This window comes from Leptidea sinapis, chromosome 41 (assembly GCF_905404315.1).
Source record: "Leptidea sinapis chromosome 41, ilLepSina1.1, whole genome shotgun sequence".
In the NCBI taxonomy this organism is placed as follows: Eukaryota; Metazoa; Arthropoda; class Insecta; order Lepidoptera; family Pieridae; genus Leptidea; species Leptidea sinapis.
In genome coordinates this window covers 295,382-314,135 of record NC_066305.1, presented here as the reverse complement: position 1 = coordinate 314,135, position 18,754 = coordinate 295,382, and the positions used below count along the sequence as shown (strand labels likewise).

At 33.8% G+C, this 18,754-nt stretch overlaps 1 protein-coding gene across 7 annotated transcripts in view; it reads right to left on the bottom strand.

Annotated features, from left to right (window-relative positions):
* Positions 1 to 18,754, bottom strand: part of LOC126976512 (uncharacterized) — a 176,551-nt gene that overhangs the window by 19,493 nt on the left and 138,304 nt on the right. The gene's annotated exons all lie outside the window — the stretch shown is intronic.

Genomic DNA, 18,754 nt, shown 5'->3' with positions numbered 1-18,754 from the left:
TGAGCGTGGGGACCGAATCCAAAAATTCCGTAACGAAAATAACCTAACACTTAATAGATATTTCGGCACGCTTTTTACAGTTGCCGTGGAACAGCGGTTATCACATATGCTCCAACGAGCAGAAGGTCCCCGGTTCGAGCCTTTTTATCACGTTTTTTTATTTTTTATTATTATGACAAGCATTTTTATTTAGTTTCACCTGTCCCGTTGTCTGTCTGTAATCAAATCTTGCAAGTTAAATTTTACTCAGTTCCCGTTTGCTTTTTTTAAAATTAATTTTATTAAAAAAAAATACTGCATAAATAAAATAAATAAATAATTATAAATGCATAAGTTGATAAAAAATGCTATGCAATAGCTTCACCGCGGCAGTCCTCGAGTGCCACACGTCTTTTTTTTTTAACTTTTGTAATAAGGACCCAGTTGCTGTTAAGGCATTATCTATAAATAAATTTTAATGTTTTATTAAGAATGCCTCTGTCATAAATATGTGGAGTAGGAGACCCCACAGCTGAATATCTAAGCGATCGGACAGCTTGGGATTAGATTCTGATTATTTTATAGCAATAACTTTTGTAAACATTATATATTTTATTAAAAGGAGCGCAAATAAACGGTGGTAGTGTTTGAACTCGTCATCAAAAATAATTCTAATGGAATCAATTTTGAGGAAATAAATGCCTTTTATGAGGAAATAAACTGGCGATTAAAAACATTATTACACTGTTCGTAGATCAGATCAGAGAACCACCGAGGAGCGATGGTCCATTTGGAGTGATTAATAGACACCTAAGGTAACCGAAACCATAAATCGTAAATAGGTTAGATATTCCGTCATCATATCATTTTAGCCGGAAGACACCCATTGCTGGACAAAGGCCTTCCCAAAAGATCTCCAATATGATCCGTCCTGCGCTGCCCTCATATAACCTACTCCGGCGATCTTGACCAGTTCGCCGGATAATCCTACTCAGGCCAGTTTTGCAAAATGAGTGATAGATTCTTACTTCCGATAATTGATTGTAAAAACTTTTAAATTTAAACATTTGAATAATGACTCCTATATTTCATTGAAGTCGTGATTAACGATTGTCTCGATATTGCAACAATATATATGAGGGCATCATCCAACAGCGATCTTAACCAGATCATCAGAACACTACGTCTTCCGCTACGTGGTCGTGATTCGAGAGTCCGTCGAGCTATGTGCCCTGCACACTGCCACTTCAGTTTCGCAATCATTTGAGCTAAGTCGGTGACATTTTAAGTAAGTTTTCATTGTCTCATTGGATTTTGCCCAACTGGCTCGTCAATCATTAGTGGAAACAATTTCAAACAAGACAACACAATAACAAAATTCGTTAATTCTTTACACGCGGCATTTCTATAACGGTGCTTACTTCCGTAAATACTAATACATTCATAGTTCAATGGAGATCATGTGCGTTATGTTAACAATGAGGATGTGGGCTTCCCGCTTAGATCGTTTTTTTTTTATTACAAACTGGGTGAACGGTTATTGCTCTTACATGTTTATCTAAAGGTCAATGTTATGTCTGTAGCAGAGGTGACAGAGATTAATAATCTGTGGGCAGATAAGATAAGAGGAGTGTTTTGCGATTACATAGTTGTATATTATGGAATCCCCCTAATTTTATTGTTATTGATATCGTCATTGTTAAAATAATACATTATAAGAAATGCAGGAGTTACCTTCCACCAGTGGGAGGCTCCTTTGCACAGGATGCCGGCTAGATTATGGGTGCGACATAGGCGCCTATTTCTGCCGTGAAGCAGTAATGTGTATGCATTACTGTGTTTCGGTCCGAAGGGCGCCGTAGCTAGTGAAATTACTGGGCACATGAGACTTGACATATGATGTCTCAAGGTGACGAGCGCAGTTATAGTGCCGCTCAGAGGTTTTGGGTATTTCAAGAATCCTGAGCGGCACTGCACTGTCATGGGCAGGGCGTAGCTCGTCTCGACCCTTTTCATAAAAAAAATACCTAATGTCATTTTTATTTTTAACTTTATCACCTTTAATGTCTTCGTAAACACAAATTTCTATACAATAGGAACACACATTTTAGGATTTATCTTAGATAAGTTATATATATAGATAGATCATGACATCTGTGAACACGTCGAAAAAAATAGCGACGAACTGTGAGCCTTTATTTTCAGCAACGCACGCACACTAAAACAAAGTGACACAGTACGTATCGCGTGTGTAAGACATAGCTGTCATGCAAATTAAAGTAGTAAACCTGGCCTGTTGTCATGCGTTACTTAACAGCGAGAGGCTAAGGGATTGTATTATAAAAAAAATAACGAGATAAGCAAGTCGGTCACCCGATAGTAAGCGATATAACCTCGTAGAACCAACCTTCAAAAAAAGCGCACACACTTTTCTAAAAAGCCGGCAACGCTCCTGTGATTCCTCTGGTATTGCAAGAATGTAGGCGGCGCTGATCACTTAACATCGTTTGTCCTACACTACCATACAAAATTATACCCATAAAAAGTAATATAAACTCAGTGGGGTACACAAAAACGGCAGTTTTAAAAAGAACAATGACTGTTGCACAAATTAGTTATGGTGGTTCCGCTATTCTATGGCACTGGCGGACTAACCGTACCGTAACTTCGACAAGGGCCAGATGCGACGGGTCGTTGTCCCGTGTTCCACTCCACGAATTGAATAAACTACCACAGGAAATAAACTACCTTGTAACAACGAGGCAAATATATATATATATTCACTTAGATCAAGGTAAGTAACTAAAAAGAAAAGAATAATTTATTGAATTTAACAAAGTATTGAACTTAATTTAAAGAATTAAACAAACTAATTAAAATACTGTTCCATCATCCATTCCTAACACCTGCAGACAAAGTTTATAAAGAAACTAAATTTATGAATATATTATCTTCGGATATCAGAGATGCAGGCACTTTTAATTTATTCAAGCTTCGTTTAGCGAAATGTATTACAGATGATACTTCCTTTTTCTAGTGCACACACTTATATTTAGTTTTATACCTGTTTTTTATATATGTTTATTATAAGGACGATTCATAGATTATTATTTATAAATATTGTTCTCATGTAAGAGACACTTTGCAATGAGAATAAATGATATTTAAACTGAAAGTAAAATTATAATAATACATAATTCGTTAAGAAAATTTATTGAAGTAGGCGTTACTTTGCGGATATCCATAATTATCCAAATGTTTTTAAAAAGACATAGTCTGAGTGTCGTGCCAGATTTTGGCGAGTCAACATGTCCTGAGGATGCCTCGTGTAGATGCGAAACACGTGTCTTATTTAGAAAATTGAAAAAATTTAATAATTTTATCAAATTAATGTATTGTAGTCGGTCCTCGATAAATCTACGAAGTTTAAAGGAAATCTGGCCGTATAAAGTGGGTCATAATCGCGCCAAAATGAGTCGGTTATAAACAAACATACATACAGGTGAAGCTAACAAAAAGCGTGTAAAAAATAAAACAAAAATAATCTTGCAAAATTAATCAATATTGTACTTCAATGACAGCCACACTTCTCTGACAGAAGTTTATACTAGACCTTGGGTCACCTGTCAAATCGGTAAGGTGCGCAGATAACTGTTTGAGTGTTTACTACAAAATACTATACAAACAACTTTTAAATTATCTAAGTAAAAAATATAAATACACGGGCTGAAACAACTTTGCAACCTTTAAAGCCGGCTGTAGACATTTACAGCCATCGAATTGGATAAATTAGCCACGTACGTTTAATATAAAGATGGTACATACATACACTCACGCCTTGCTCCCGTCGGGGTAGGCAGAGACAATAGAACGCCACTTGCTTCTATCCTTACAAACCTCACGCGCTTCCTCTACATTCATTACTCTTTTCATACATGCTCGCCGGTTGCGGGTGCTTCGGACCTTTCCATTTCTCAAAACGTCCCCGATTTGGTCGACGAATGTTCTACGAGGTCTCCCGCGACCGACTTGCCCACACACACTTGCCTTATATATTTGATGCGTCATTCTTTCTTCACTCGTTGGCTCCACGTGTCCAAACCATTTCAGCATTCTTATGAAGACGGTAATTCCTAAAATTCCTTATCTAAACGTGTCTGAACAATGAAAACTGTTACCACTGTTACGCTTCTTACGTGTCATAATGACACGCCATTTTAACTCTAAGTACAACTACGGATGGCGAAAGTTATACTAAGCCATACTAAATAAGTCTTAATTATCGACATTCACCCCGGGAATGGCTTTTTAATCAACAAATTTTATTGTAATACAATTTTATTAATAAAAAAAATAGGTAATAAGAGGCGGAACTGCCTAAGTAAAAATTGAAATTAAGTTAAGTATGAAACGTGCAGTCATTTGATATAAGTTTGAAATAGTCATAATTTAAGTATGGCGATTGGCGACGAAGTATGATACCGCTAAGTTTGAAAGCGAACAGTTGCATAAAACGTAGGGGATTTTGGCTATCTCCGTTTTTAACAAGATTATTATGTAGCCGTCTCTGTCAATCTATCAATGACTGCACGTTTCATACACTCGAGTGGATCGCTTTTATCTTACGGCCATTTTCAATTACGTATCTCTAGTTACGGATACATTGCTAACACCGTTTAATGACAAGATCTTATCTATCCGTAGTTATGTCCAATATAGATGTAGTCCAATGCTTTATGTCGATAGGTTATTGAAATGTAAGTAACCGTAAAAGGATAGATTTGTCTACCTCTAGTAACTTAAACTAGGGATAGATAGGTTATTGAAAACGGCCGTAGAGGGTTTCGCTATGCTTACCGTAACAAAGCGACGATGTGACGTCATCGACGTCAGGGCCTTAGATAATATAATCGGGTCGTTATATATATATATTGCTGTTGCGATCACAATGATTAAGTGCGCATTTTACTTTCGATTTCAACGGGGAATACCAATGGGTGTCTAATGAATTCCAAATAGAGATGTAGCAGACGCCTATATAACCTACACAAGGCACGACTTTCACTTAATTAAATGCTATTGTTCAAAGGATTCGATTGTCTTCTATAAATAATGACTAACATTTGGAGAAACATCATTGAGTAACGCGTCTCTTTGTTTACATTGCTCTCATTTCAAAGTTAATATAATATAACCTCAAATGTATATATCTCATTTTTTTTATGGAATAGGAGGACAAACGAGCGTACGGTTCACCTGGTGTTAAGTGATCACCGCCGCCCACATTCTCTTGCAACACCAGAGGAATCACAAGGGCGTTGCCGGCCTTTAAGGAATTTCAACATTGCCCAGTATATACACATTGAACTTTTCACTAAATCCATTCAATTTCACTTATAAGATATACACAGCGCTAATGTTGTACAATACGTCAGCTGTATAGTTACAGATACACTGCTATAAGCATTTCGATGACGCGAACTCACGACATTTCACACACATTCAAATAGTATCTAACTATATAAGTATACTAGCTGACCCAGCAAAAATTTGAAGTTGTATGTATTTTTTAATGCTGACTCATAATCAAACAAATTTAAAAAAAAATGTCAAAAAAATTAAAAAAATAAAAATCGTGTGGACCACCCTTAACATTTAGGGGGATGAAAATGATGTTGTCCGATTCTCAGACCTACCCAATATGCACTCAAAATTTCATGAGAATCGGTCAAGCCGTTTCGGAGGAGTTTAACACCATGACACGAGAATTTTATATATTAGATTTATTTTTATTTATTCAACGCGTGCGCCAGTCATGAGCATGTCGGTGACGACTGACGCGACCCCATAAAATTTTCCCCACCAAAAATTTCCCAACGCAGCTAAATAAGTTTTCACTCCAAAAAATACACTTAATATACACAGATGGTATTTAAAATGAGCCAATCCACTTTTTATTTTGATTTTTGCAAGTATTTGCAATAACGAAGCGATTCTCTACATAAAATGAAGCTATTTAGTTTTTGTCGTTACAAATGAAATGTTGTGAAAACGATCATATATAAAGATATACTATCTTTATCTAATATTTAAAATTCTCATGTCGCGGTGTTTGTAGTTAAACTCCTTCGAAACGGCTTGACCGATTCTCATAAAATTTTGAGTTCATATTGGGTAGATCTGAGAATTCGACAACATCTATTTCTCCCTAAATGTGGTCCACGCCAAATTTTTTTTGGCATTTTTTTTAAATGATTATGAGTCAGCATTAAAAAATACATACAACTTCAAATTTTCACCCATCTACGATCAACAGTTCCTTTTGTATCGCGATTTTAATATCGGCAATACAACGTTTGCTGGGTCAGCTAGTTGGTTTTAAAATTTTAAACATTATCTGACACGATGTATTATGAATAAACCAGTTTGAAATATATTTAGTTCAATGACTAATAATCTCTTGTGAAATATTGCAAAAATACTTTGTATGCATATTAAATAAATTATTTCAATGATAATGATAATTTATATTTAGTAAGGCATACCATACCTTACCAGAACTTAACTATTTTATAACATGTACAAACACATCTCAACATTTCTTGGGTAAAAAATGTTAAACTCGCGTCAGGACACGTGGCCTGATCGAAAATGCGTAAGACAGTCGTTGAAATTATGGATGAAAGATTAATACTTACCTCTAACTAAAACTAAATGATCATACCGTCATTGGACCAGTGGTTGAATCATTTTGATTGGGAAGCCGAAACAACGCGAAGTCGAGGGATCGAATCTCAGTCGTGAAATATTTTTACAGTTTAATTATCGAAGTGAACACTTCTTTAGCGGCGGTGAGTACTCTTCTTGGGATGGGTATAAAATGTTAAACTCGTGACCTGATCGAAAATTCGTAAGCCGTTGAAAGTATGAATGAAAATTGATTTTTCTGAGAGACAATCGTTTTAATGTAAAATAATTGTAATAGTTCTGATTTTTTTAAGTAATATAAATTGTAATTTTTTTTATGAAAATAGGGACGAGACGAGCATGACATTCAGCTGACGGAAATTGATACGCCCTGCCCATTACAATGTAGTGCCACTCAGAATTCTTGAAAAACCCAAAAATTCTGAGCGGCACAACAATTGCGCTCGTCACCTTGAGACATAAGATGTTAAGTCTCATTTGCCCAGTAATTTCACTAGATACGGCGCCCTTCAGACCGAAACACAGTAATGTTTACACATTACTGCTTCACGGCAGAAATAGGCGCCGTTGTGGTACCCATAACCTAGCCGGCATCCTGTGTAAAGGAGCCTGCCACTGGTGATGGTTATGTGTACGATAGCGCAATAAATAAATATTGTATTTAACCATTTAAATGCTAGTACTTTTATACTGATAAATAAAACAATTCATGCGAAATTATTCCCTAGCCATTCCAAAATATTGAAAAAATAATGTACAACGTTAATGTTCAAGTTTTCACTTCTGCCGGCACTCCCGGAGTTTTTTTTATCACAATATATTGTTTGTACGTATAGACATTATTATGTCATTCATAATAATATGTTATTACTAATATCAATGTTTAATCTTTGTCACAAACAAGAAACTGGCTTTATTTTGTTATCTCTTTAGAGTTTATCTGTACTCGAATTATTTTATTGCAAAGAAAATAAGAATAGTACAGCAATTTTATATAATTTTAATTTTATAGTAGTAGTGTGTAAGTATTTTCTGTCTAGCAAAAAGTAAAATAGATACTGCAGTATCCGTCGTGATATATTATATATACTTCTGTGCTACCCCAAAGTATTTTATGTGAACACACATTCTAAAGTATCCGTCAAAAATTACAACAGAACCGAAATATCGGGCGCTTAAAAAGTACTTATTCGCCCCTATACTGAACTGATTTTAATCAAATTTTGCACACTGTGCAAAGTTTCCTCAAAAATGAGAGATACGATAGTTTTTATTTCGATTCTTGACCCTTAATTCTTTTTTAATTCCAATTTTATTTCTGTTTGAAAAATTCTATGAGATATATTTTTGGCACACTGTTTGACAGTTCTGATGTGACATTATTTCATTACAAGAACATAGATAGGTACATCTCGACTTTGACAGCTGTGAAAACGTCGAAAAAAAATTTTTGTTGACAGTAAAATAGTGAGAGTAAGTCGTAGCTTGCCACAGACACTAAACTCGTAAACTTGGCCAGTTTTCATCAGTTGTCTAGCAGCAAGAGGCTCTCGGAAGTATATATTATCTAAGCTAAATGATTATTGTACTTCTACAAATTTCGAAATATACATAGTTGATTATTTAAGTGAAAAACCTCCAAAGAAATCATTTAATACATAGGCATAATTTCACTAAATAAACAAAACTTTTGTCCACTTTTTCACGTTCAAATGATGATTGCAAGTGTATCACCACCGTCCTAGCTATTGCAACATGAGAAGAATCACAGGGTCGTGCGTGTTTATAAAGTGGCCCCGAAATACCAAAGAAGGCATATTCCACAATTTGATTATACTTAGAAGAATATTTTTTGAAATACCAATTCGCAATAGAAGGAATCGGTGTTCCAACAGACATAAACTTATGATGCCTACTACTCGGCTAAGTCGAGTTAGTAAGTCTTTTGTGGGCCGATGTATATATGCTTTTACAACAAGATCCCAGAAAATGTTCAAAACAAAAGTATAACGCTATTCAAAAGAATCGTTAAAAAACGTTTGTGTGGTAAAGGTTAGTATAACATAAATGACTTTCTTAATGATACCACAGATCTGGGAATGGAGTGACCGCCCTCAGGCTATTAAATAATAAGTTTAATTGTACAATATTACTTTATAAACATATTTATTCGATGAAAAAAAAAAGAGTTTGTTGCGCCCATTCTTCTCAGGTCTGAGGCATTCATTTTCGAATGGGTGGTAGTTTTTTGACTTTCAATAAGTGATGTCACATCCTATTTTGAATAAAAATATTTGAATTTGAATTTGAATTTCGGGTATAAGTCATTGTTATCGCCTTATATTGGGACGCATGAATTGCAATTACTATGCAAACTTCTATCGCTGGTAAGCTACACGTCGTCCCATTGACAGACAGCGTGTACGGATAAGGTGAGATACCGTCGATAAGTTTATTGTGACATAAAAAACCAACAATAGTTACGTTTTTTATCTCAAGTAAGAGATAGACTGAGTATTGGGAACGACCATGAGTTTATATTTATGACACACAATATGCTCTGATTTCGTGCGTGCAGTATCAGCTTCCAATGGAGTTACAAAATAAAACATATATATTGGAGTTTATTGTATTATCTGTTTACAAATACATTGTCGATACATGTTTACGTTTCACAACATAAAATATATAAAAACAATAGAGAGAACGTCAATTTAGATACCTACTATATATTTAATTTGATAATACAATATCTGGACGATTTTTAAGAATGTACAAAACTTGAACAAAAAAAACTAATAGGACATCTGGATTCGAACCGGGGTCTTTTGCTTTCCGGATCACCCAGTGTCCCATCTGAGCTATTATAGTCTTGTATAAAGTGGCGAAATTTACCTTTGTATTCTTATGTTATAGTAGCTGTTTCTCATTAAAACACGGATAAAACTATATTTTTTTAAATTGAAACCTAGATCGATTTATCGCCCCCGAAATTTTTTAAAAATCGTTGGAGCCGTTTCCGAAATTCAGATTATATATATATATAAACAATAATTACTCGTTTAAAGATATAAAAAATCACTGCAGCGCCCACCACATAATTTTTAAATATTTCCCATTTTAGCGTAGACCATAAATTATAATTCATTTAAATTTCACCCGTCAGTAGTAAATAAAGATGTGAGTGAAAGTTAAAACATATCTCAACACTGTTTTGTATAAATTCGTAAAATATTTAGTGATAGTTTTAACTTGATGTTAAAAAATATACTTTTAGTGTCATATAATATCTGCAGACTATTTGATGAATGAATCAATCAATAAGGGAGTGTATTAACTTAAAAGAAAGCTATCTGCAAAATTTTAGCCAAAGACAATAAACTAAATTAATTACGTAAGTTACAAGATATTTTCTATTGTTGTACATTGTTGTGTTTTAACGATCGGTTTAATAATTAATACCTGTTTTCCAAAATGCAGATGTTGCGGGCGCCAAGCAACAAACTACTTTCACTTTACTGGCGGGCGGTTAAGCCAACTTCCGGTTTAAGTAACTGTTTTAAAATGATGGATTTGGCACGTAAAAACGAAAAGCCAAAAGGCTTCGCTGAATGCGAACTAAAACAATATTTTGGTATCAAAGTACACGCACGGCACATACTTAGTATATCTAGTAACGAGAAAGAAAAACCGACAGATATTGAAAGAGAAGTTACGCAATCCTACTGTATCAAATAATTATTTTCACAACAATAATCAGTCACAGGATCTAGAAAAAAATTATTAAATTATGAAATCAAAAATAAAATCAAACAAAACTGTGAAAAAAGGATTGTGTGGTTTTATGAAACCACGGTAAAAGTGAAACTTTTTCTCACATTATAGACATTTAACTAAATAACAACATTTACTACTAAATGACAAAAACAAACAAAATAGCGTGCAGCACTGGCACAAATGAGTAATAGTCTATACACTACACGGTCAGCTGCTGCGAACTATAGGCGCCGCCCGACCGTCACGCGACATGACACAGACGAAAAAGTATGAGACGATGTAGTAAAAGTTTCACTTTAAGGCGCAGAGTAAGCAGAAAACACGCAAATATGGTGTTTTTAGACAAGTTTTGTGGTGAAAGTATAGCATTTCGAGCTATGAACACTACTTAATCCTGTTACACATATCCTTAAGTCTTATTTGTAGGTTGCTAATGCTTGCTGTTGGTTATAGTTAACACTGCCGAGCCTTTTTGAACTACCACATTTCTTTAAAGTTAAACAAGTTTTTTGGAATGGCGTGACGCATTTTTTTGGTACTTCTCTCAGAAAAGTTATTCTTACAGCTCGTACTTTTTGTGTAGGTTCATTTATTCAGATTAGTAGTGAATAACGAGGATTGTAAGCATATAAACTGTTTTCCACACAAGAATTTTGAAAATATTGGCTTTGTTACATAGATGGCGGGCCGGCAGCCGTGAACTCACATCGCTCAAGGTCGCTGGCATTTAGTGTCGCCTTAAAAAGATCCAAACAAAATAATGGACGAAAGTGATCACCTACCTATCTATTACTCTTATAACATTCAATTTGAAACATGAATGTATTTAAAATATTTCGTAATATTAATAAAAAACTTAATTACTTGAAAGCTTAGTCACAAAACATGAGATAAAATAACAAAGGATTTGTTAACAATAGTTTTTTGTCATTGCGTTCAAAAATAAAGTTGTGAAATATTGTGCTACATTTCCAAAATATATTTTTTTTCCCGCCATACGTTACTATATGTACTTACTTAGTAGTAGGAATTTATTATGTTATTATTAAGTGGTTACTGATGAATAACCATTACATAATATTGTACTAATTTTGTTTTAGTCTGTACTGTTCAAACCGTATGTATTCTTTTACGGACGTTTTCAATAACGTATCTCTAGTTACGGATACATTGCTGTCACCGTTTAATGATAAGATCTTATCTATCCAATGTTATGTCCAATATCGTTATAGTCCAATGCTTAAGGATAGATAGGTTAGTGAAAATGGCCGTTAGTTTACTTCAACAGCACGGACTAGTAAAAAAAGTATTTATTTTTCTCGTCCGTGTTCAAGTTATAAATGTCGTTAGCCACATCCAGTCCTTCTAATTCCATATAAATATAAACTATACTTGTGTTGTTATGTTAAGCTTTTTTTTAAAGTACCCTCATTTAACACAGTGATTAGTGACCCTGACAACTGAATTTAGGGGTCTCGGGTTCGAATCCCGGTAGGTATAGATGTTTATATATATATTAATGTATGCTTAAGTATATTTATTGCATTAAAATTATCCTTGGTAGTCATACTACAGGCTATTATAACCATTTGGGTCTGGATAATTAATTTCTATGTGTGAAGTGTGTCAATTATCATTATATTGTTTATTTCAAGGTTGCATCGCCTTTGCTAAGGTTGAAATTAAAGCATTATACAATTTATTTTTCATACTAAAATTTATATGAGTGTTGGATTCGAACTCGCATCACTATAGACATTTCCCGGCGCCCCAACCACTAAGCAATCCGTCTAGATGACACATGATCCATTAGTTTTGGTATTTATATGAAAATTGGATATTTAACATAGTCATTCTTTTAGTTCCGATGAGACCACGATTCAAATTGTGAACGCAATATAATTAAAAAACTTATATACCTATTAAGCTAGAGGTCCCGGCTTCGAATACCGGTAGGTGCAAGCATTTATATGATGAATATGGATGTTTGTTTCCGAGTCATGGATGTTTAAATGTATTTATGTATGTTTATATGTATTTATGTATGTTTAAGTAAGTATATTGTATTAAATATATCATTGTCTTGTAACCCATAACACAGGCTATATATGCTTAAATTGGGACAAGATAATTTGTGTAAAAAGTGTGTCAATATTATTAGTGCTTTCTTGCCCACCGTCTACAGCCAGCCCAGCGAAACTCGTAAGAAAAAAGTGATTCACTCGATTGTATGAAACGTGCAGTCATTGATAGATAGATTGACGGATGACGGCTATAATCTTGTTAAAAAAGGGGATAGCCGGAATCCACTACGTTTTTAGCAACTGTTCGATTTCAAACTTAGCCGGATTATACTTCGTCGCCACATTGTAATTACTATTTCAAACTTATGTTAAATCTCACTGCATGTTTCATACTATGACGACCCAAATAGCCGAATGGTTACTGACCCTGACTACTAAGCTAGAGGTCCCGGGTTCGAATTCCGGTAGGTGCAATCATTTATGTGATGAATATAGATGTTTGTTTCCGAGTCATGGATGTTTATAATTATGTATTTATGTGTGTTTAAGTAAGCATATTGTATTAAATATATCGTTTTCTTGTACCCATAGTACAGGCTATGCCTAGTTTGGGGCGAGATAATTTGTGTAAAAATGTGTCAATATTATACTAAACAAAATTTTAAATTTACATACCTCTTATTACGTAGTATTTACATCCTCTTTGGCCGTCTATTGGGACGAAGCTATCATTATTGTCTACTAATAATATTTTTTCAGCGTGTTTGTTCTACAATACTAAAGTCGTATATTGGAACGCTGAATATAAAATTAAAAAAAAATCTGACATTTAGTGTATGTGTATTTAATTACAATAGAAACATGATCCCGTCTCACTCCATCAACTATTTAACTTATAGATTCTTAACGTGATCGACAGCTCGACAGAACAAGTCTGCTTTTGACACTTATTTTTTTTTATTACAATACAAGCCAAGGTCTATAGTAGCAAACAACTCACTGGAATTTGACACTCCGGTGTTTGGAGTCATAAACTTAGTATACTACTGTAATAGACGATGTAAGTTACTCGTACACTGGAGTACTTATTTAAATGATAATATCGAATAAATTGTAGAAAACGGTTTATTGTAAGTACTCGTTAATTTCAATAGAAGTTACTTGTAAAGAATGATGTGAGCAACCACCATTACGTGTCTATAAAATCAATGTCTCAGATCCAACCACAACATTGTAATGTTAGATAAATATTGACGCGTTCTGAAGTACCGCCGTGCACGTTTTTAGACGCCTGAACAGACGAACTCCGTGTGAAAGTGAGTTAACTATAACTTAGACCCAGGTGTGAGAAAGAGATGGAATATTTGAAAACCATGAAACCGTTTTGAAACAATTTAGTGTCCATTAGTCTCCTGTCAAATTGGACCGCGTTTTAATTTTAGTGTTTTAATCGTTATTGTTGTGTGTTTTTACGGATATTAATTAAAAAATATACTGGTGTCGTGTTCTGTAGATAGATAGTTAGATTGTGTTGTTACAAATAGAAACAATCCAACTAATGAAACATTTCACAGGTAAATATTGATTCTTCAATACTACTTTGGTGATGTTTATTTTCGTAGAACATATGCACATAAATACTAAATATATACGCAGTAAACACTCTATTTTCTTATGATTATAATCATATAATAAAATATGTGTTAGATAATAAAATATTCTATACGTAAATATGACGCCGTTTATCAATATTTGTCATAGGGATTGACCAAAAGTAAAATACTACACACTACACTAACTCACTAACACATCTGTAAAACTAGCACACATGAACATTTTGAATTTAGTCTCGTCGTAATGAAGAGACTGTCTGTCTATTACGCTAGTATAAGTGTATGATTGGAGTTTTGGCTTCTTGTTACGAATGCTTAGCTCCAGTATCTTTATCATTATTATATATATTACTAGCTGACCCGGCAAACGTTGTGTTGCCATATAAATTATTTTTAGTGTTTGACTGTTTTTCTCCCACCTACTTTATAGATCCAACTACCATGAAAGTCTTTTAATTTTTGGGGTAGTATATAGCATATATATATATATTTTTTTTTATTTATTTACTCATATTAAAAAAAAGAGTACAATGAAAACTTAAAACTAAGATGCGCCACAGAAACCTGTGTAGGTTTATGTGTGGTGCAAATGCATCACTTCGCTCACAACTACTGTACTTAGAAGTATTTATATCAATATTTTATTATTATACATAAGAAGGTATATTGTTAAATAACAAAAGATGAAATAGAAATATAAAAAAAAAATAACTTATAAACATAAATATTAAGAACTGTTAACACCAGCCATTACATCCCCTTTTCCTCTTAGTGTATACTAGATATTGTTAAATGCGTATTTACACGAATTTTTTTTTTTTTTATATTTTTTATATTAATTTATATATATATAACACTCATTACACACATATCTTTATAAATTATAGCCATACGGCCTTACAAATAAAATTGGCATAAAGTTATAACTAATCATAAACCAAGAATATGTAAAATGTTTACAAATAGACATTTTGCTTACGAATGGTTTGTTCTGACGTATATCGTTTCCCGCGTTTATTCGCAAGCCAGCTTGTCATTAGGAAAACTACAGAATTATCATTGTATTGACAACGATATTGTAAACATTTTACATATTCTTTAGTTATAACTTTATACCAAGTTTATTTGTAAGGCCGTATGTGTTATTCTGATGTGTAAGCCATATTATTGTAGAGGTTCATTAAAATCCATTCAGTAGTTTTTGCGAGAAGAAGTAACAAACATACACACACACTCACAAACTTTCGCATTTATAATATTAGTAGGATATCGTTACCAAACCGCTAAATGTATATATTTGCCCCCCCTATTCATAATAGTCTGCTAACTTAAAGCATTGCTAGTTCTCACTCTGTCTTCTTCTATTGACCTAAATCAGAATGAGAAAAAACACTCCTAAGCGGCTGTTTAAAGTTAGCGGAATATTATGAATAAGGGGGCTAATGTATAAGTTCGACGAAGCAAAATACGATATGAACGCACTGAACTGAACTAAACTTGATCCTACCGAAACTAGTGCATAGTTACGTTGTTCCAAGTTTACACTCAAGCCGTACATCAAATATGTATCTTGCACGCAAATTTTGACACTACAAAGTTCAGATATCTTGCACTTAATTCACGCTTCAGTAATATTAATCATAACCGTAGATAATTAATACGACTAGATAGAGTCTCTTGCTGTTAGATAACCGATAAAAACAGGCCAGGAATATTAGTTAAGTGACAAGCTATGTCTTACACTCGCGATTTGTATGACATTTTGTGTTAGAGTGCGTGAACTGCTGAAAATAAGAGGTAAGTTCTAATTTCTATTTTTTTTGACGTTTTTACAGATGTCATAGACGTATTAATGATCTTAGATCAAAACTATAAAAATCATAAGATCAGCACCATCTATAGTAATTAAAATTACTTATGAATTAATTAAACAATTCTAAGTGCATGTACATATTTTTTATAACTACCTACATCAAATATGATTAAGTAATCAACTGGTTAGCAAACATAGTATGACGTCATACAATAACAGTTGTTTAATATAGAATATGACGTATTTACTTAGAATATTAGTATTTACCTACATCAAGTGACTTATGGGAATGAAGGGCGTCTCATTAGTTGCAGCTGACTCAACTAATGACAAAGTCATTATAGCCGAAAAAAAAATAGTTAAAACGAAATAATGAGATAAGGAGAACCTTTTGGTTTGACTGTAGACTTGCAGTATGACGGAGATATAGCAGGAAAGAGAAAGTAAGCGAATCAATTGTGGCTGTTACCGATTGAAAAGTCCTAAACAGTCAGCCACGCTTGGCATTAGCTCCAGAGTGTTTTGAATATTGAAACCTTACATCATTTAGCGTCTAGATAAACTGTGACAGATGTGAAAACGTCGAAAAAAATTGAGGTTGACTGTTAAGCTCTCTTTTGCGCACCGCACGCACACTTACACAAAATAACATGCAAATCGCGAGTGTAAGACGTAGAGTTGTCATGCACACAAAAGCAATAAACCTGGGCTCTTTTCACTTGTCGTTGTCTAGCAGGAGGCTCTATCAAGTCGTAAAAGACGCAAAAAGTTCAATTTGTCACGTTATCGGGCTGTCGGGATGTCTATACGATAGTATATTCTCAGTCTGACCGCTCTATGTAACTAGGACTGGGAAATAAATTATGCTTTCAACGCACGATTTGGGCTCACTTTTTTGATGACAATAAGGGACGAGACGAGCAGGACGTACACCTGATGATAATAAATACGCCCTGCCTATTGCAATGCAGTGCCGCTCACGATTGTTGAAAAATCCAAAAATTCTGAACGGCACTACAATAATTGCGCTCGTCATCTTGAGACATAAGATGTTAAGTCTCTTTTGTCCATCAATTTCACTACGGGGCGCCTTGCAAACACAACAATGCTTACACATTACTGTTTCACAGCAGAAAAAGGCGCCGTTCTGATACCTATAAACCTCCCACTGATAAAAATCCACCAACCAACCACGGACGAGTAAAATAAGAAGGACTCGGTATAAATACATAGCCCAACGCATACACTTGCACTAATACAAGCCGATCGGCCGCCATTATGAGATTCGCCATCGTCTGTGACAGATCAGTTTGCGTCGCAATAAAATATTTTAAAAATGCCGTCGTGTGTTGTGAAAAAGTGTAAAAACAATAGTCTATAAAAGTATTTGTGGATATATGATTATTTAAGGGAGAAAAAAATGTGTATCTGGTATACCCCGCAACCGCACATACACTAGCATAAAGGTGCTTCACTTGCTAATATCACGGAGTCCTTCTTTTTTTACTAGTCCGTGCAACCAACATCGACATTATTTTAATTCAAGCACGAGAACTCAGAAACTAAAGACCGACCACGTGTAATTAACCACCGACGACGTATTTGCGAATCCCCGAGTGAAGCCCGGAAAGTGATATTGAGAAAGTTAAGAAATTGAGTCACGATTTCATTTATTTCCATACCCAGTTGTTAAGCATGATTATTTGGACATACCTCTGACTATACTTATGCCTTGAAAAAAAATGGCCGCTGAGATTCTTGCGCCCGTTCTTCTCAGGCCTGGGGCATACTTTTTCGAATGGCTGGTAGTTTTTGACTTTCAATAAGGTGATATCATATCCTATTTTGAAAAAATATATTTGAATTTTGAAGAAGAGACGTTTCTTGTGAATATTCTAATAAATATAAGTGACATTTTTTAAATTTTATTTATTTATTTAAATAAATTAATATCATATGTAAAGGGCCGATTAAGAGCACTTTGAAAGCAACAGATAGATAACTTATTCGTCTCAATTTAACAATATACAACCGAGTTTTGTGAAATTGCTGAAAAATATTTGCATATTTCAAATAGAATATCGAATTCATAATATTTTTTATATTTTAGTTATATTTTACACATAACAGCAACTAGTTGGGTGGAAACATGACTAATATTGTATTAATTATTTAAAACTTAGTTCTTTTTGAAAACTTTTTGCATTCGAGTTGTGTTATTCTTAATTTCCTAACACTTCCTGAATATTTACAATAATCGTTTACTGTATTATATTTTGTGAGCAGTCAAGGTCCTACCAATTAAGTATTAGAATATGAATGTTTTAATGTACATGACTGTGTGTTGCCAAAGTAAAATAATTTTAGTATTTTAATTTATATAAAATACTAGCTGACACGACAGATGTTGTTTTGTTTTTAATAAAAAAAAAATACTGTTTGATAGTTTTAATTTTATATAGTCATAGTATTGTAAATATAGCTATAAAATTTGTTTTGTTTGAATAAATGTATCAGAAATTACAATAAAAACTCAAAGAATAATTTTTTTAATTAATAATTTCAACTGAAAGAATATAAAATCAAGTACTGTTTTTTTTTTTAATTATCTCAATAATATTTCATAACATCAAGAATCATATCGTAAAAAATGCCCCCTGTCATATATTTATATTATAATGAAATTGTTTCACAACAAAACTGTCAAACCATGCGTCAATAAATTCTATCAGAGAAAATATGTCAATACAAAACACATATCTATATATATAAAAATGAATTGCTGTTCGTTAGTCTCGCTAAAACTCGAGAACGGCTGGACCGATTTGGCTAATTTTGGT